Below are 3,523 nucleotides of genomic sequence, written 5' to 3'. Positions count from 1 at the left end.
ATTTATGGAGTTAGTTTATTTATCTCAAAAATAGGTGTAACTCACCATGGCAATGAAATGATATATGATAGGATTACTATAAAACTAATGTTCTCCCATGTAAACTATCACATAATTCACAATAAAACTTTTTTTTAAAAAAAAAGGTTTAACTCTTGCTGCTCTGGTGTTAATTCCGACTCCATATGTACAACATATTTCCATATGTACAACAGAATGAAACATTGCCCAGTCCTGTAGTCCCCAAGACCTCCCTCAGTCCCACTGCCTTTCTACTTCACCATATATTTCCTTGGCGAGTGATTGATAACTCCTCAGGATGTGTCCAAAGCAAGCAAATTGGACAAGGTTCTGTTGCGATTCTTAACTTTAAAGTGGCTAATTTTTGGAAGTAGTTCTTCAGATTTTTCTCTCTATTCTGAAGTTCTACTGAAACCTGTCCACCATGTGTGACCTTACTTGTATGTAAAAACAAAAAATGGTGGCAGAGCATTACAGTAGCATCACAATAGGGGACACTGACAGGCAAGAGTTGAAGGCATAACAGTAATACAGGAAAGTGCTTAGCACTTCAATAGGGGTTTGTTTTCTCCCCATTCATTAAGGTAAATATAAGCAGAGTGCACTGAGGAGGGCACTGAGAGAAACAGCCAGAAGACTTTATCTGAAATTATCTGAAGCACTTTCTGAGAAGAGATATAAGAAAATTTCAATCTATGCAGCTACATTTTAGTCCTGAGAATGGGGTTGATGTGGGTTGATGGGGAATGGGTTATACTGTACAATGACAGAAAATAATTAAAAATGAATTATGAGAGTAGCTGTTAAGGAATCCCTTAAGCTATTAACGAATCCCAACCTGCTAACCAGAAGGCTGATGGTTAAAGCCCATCTAGAGGTGCCTCGGATGAAATGTCTGGTGATCTACTTCTGAAAATTCAGCCCTAAACCCCTTTGGAGCACAGTTCTGCTTTGATACACAGGGTGTTATTGTGAATCAGCATTGACTTCAGGGAAACTGGTAACTATTATTAGGTTATGAGTGTGTTTCTCAGATTGGCTAGGATGTAACTGTTTGATTCAGTAATACTTGATTAGCGAACGCTAGACTGTTCAGCCACCACTCAAATGCCAGTTTGTTGCACTGTGGTGGCTTTTGTGCTGCTGTGATGATGGAAGCCATGCCATAGTATTTTAAATACCAGCAGGTCACCCAGGGTGGACAGGTTTCAGCTGAACTTCCAGACTAAGACCAGGAAAAAAGAGAGGCAGAGCACTTCTGAATGTTTAGCCACTGAAAACCAGAATGCTGTCAGTGGTATACTGCAGGAAAATGAGTCCCTCAGGTTGGAAGGTACTCAGACTGTGACTAGGAAAGCCTGCTCTGACCATTAGACTGAGCACCAACGGAGCCCTGGGTGCCTCACCCTCTGAGGAGATGGATGAGGATGGGCTTCCTCTTATGAGGTCAGGCATTGACCTGACCAAGGTACCAGCAATTCAGCAGAAAAGAACGGTGGCATTTCTTAACCAATTAGTGCTGCACACAGTACAGTTCCTCAGCCATTTGTCTATAGTTATTGAGGAGAAACTGCCAGACCTTTCTCTTCATATCCAACAAATTGAAACAATTATCAATATTTTAGATGCAAAGTTGTCATCGATTCCAGGACTAGATGATGTCACATTTGAAGTGTCACCTCTAAGTGTCAAAAGGCTCACAAATGGTCCACAATCAGAAGGCACTTCAGAGCAATCTCAGCGGAATAGTATACAAGACTGTGGACCACAGGAAAGTGAAGTAGCAGCGGAAAATATCTTAACTGTAGCCAAGGATCCAAGATAGGCCAGATATCTCAAAATGGTTTAAGTGGGTATTCCAGTGTTGGCAATAAGAAACAAAATGATATCTGAAGGACTAGACCTGGATCTTCTTGAGCAACCGGATGCTCCAGTACCTGATGGTGAAGGAAGAAATTCAGAAGAAAGTTCAGATAGTGAATCTTCTTTTAGTGAGTAAGTGTAATTTTGATAAGAAGTTCATATACATGTGTAGGTATAGATTTACATTTTATAAGCAAGAGAACCTAAGCTCTAATTCATAGTCATAGAAACATCAAATTACCATATATTCACCACCAAGTTTTTCCTGTGTTAAAAAAATAAAACATTTATTCACTGGCAGTATATGTTGTTAGCCAAAATATAGAACCTTAAACTGAAAAATAAAATAATTAAAGTACAAAAAAAAAAAAAAAAGACCAAGCACCCAGGATCATCTGTCCTGTGCTGACCCCTCACCAGTCATGCAGGAAAGATGCTCCAGGGGCAAGTCCTACCAACCCAAACTCTCAGCGACCATTCTCTCACTGATAGCTGCTGCTGTGTGAGGTGGTCTGTGGTTTAAAACATTCATTCTAATATTAATTTTTAGAATTTTTAAATTAAGACTCTTTAAGGCAGGCATTGTCTGTCTGCAGTTCCGCTGGCTCACTCCTACTTTTTCATTCTTTTTATTCAAATTAAATGTTTTTTAATCACTTGAAAACTGTTCCTTCTGTTGCCCCATCTTGCCCTGTGAGTACAGTTAATTAGCTCTTGGCAGATCGAAGATTCTGAAGAGCTTGAGAGAGTGATTTGTAATTGTGCACTGAAGTATAGCAAGTTGCTTCAAATAAACATAGTTAACTGTCTTTTGGTTGCTGTTGGTCAGTCTCTACTCCATCTCAGTTTTCATTTATCTGGCAGCAAATAAAAAATCTTATTTATTTCACATTCCTAAAGGTAGAACCATCATCATTTCTTATACCTGAACAAAAGAGGACTGTAAAAACCCGAGGAAAAACATAAAAAACAAAAATGGGATCTTATTGAAGCAAAAAGCCCCATAAAATCTGAAAAAAATGCTTCACTATAGAAGACCTCTACCATAAAATTGATTCTTGTTGCTGCTGTTAAATTTAAAAAGGTCAAAGTAGAGAAATTTACAGAGGAACCTTCTTATTCATCTTTGCCACAAAATTAAGGCCATCTTGGCATGCATGATCCTTAATAGTTTTAAACCTGACACCTTTTTCTGATTGTTTCTCCCACCATTTATCTCATTATTCATTGTGTGGCAAATATATTCATATATATTTTTAATCTCAGTGCTTCTTTAATAGTTTAACTCATTTTTTGTTTTATTCCTGAGCCTGTTTTCCTATACTATTAATGATCCTGGAATCTTGGTGTGGTGCTGTGGGTTAATGCACCAGATTGCAAAGCCATTTTAACTGCAGGGTTGGTGGTTCAAACTCACCATCCTCTCCTCAGAAACCATGGTCACTATGGGTCAGAACCAACTCAATGACACTTAACAACAGCAACAACATTAATGATACCTTCCTCCTGGAGTTACTAAGTTTAGCAAATAAAAATATAGGCTGCATGGTTAAATTAAAATTTCAGATAAAACACAAATAAAAATTTTAATATAAACATATTCCATGTAGTACTTGGGACATATTTAAGATGAATATTT

General features: G+C 37.9%; 1 pseudogene; it reads left to right on the top strand.

The window, feature by feature from the left end:
* Positions 1 to 1,438: 1,438 nt before the first annotated feature.
* Positions 1,439 to 2,020, top strand: LOC102841568 (annotated as a pseudogene).
* Positions 2,021 to 3,523: the final 1,503 nt, after the last annotated feature.

This window comes from Chrysochloris asiatica, unplaced genomic scaffold (assembly GCF_000296735.1).
Source record: "Chrysochloris asiatica unplaced genomic scaffold, ChrAsi1.0 scaffold00036, whole genome shotgun sequence".
NCBI classification, from domain to species: Eukaryota; Metazoa; Chordata; class Mammalia; order Afrosoricida; family Chrysochloridae; genus Chrysochloris; species Chrysochloris asiatica.
The sequence above is the reverse complement of the archived record's forward strand: the minus strand, read 5'-3'. Positions and strand labels throughout refer to the sequence as shown.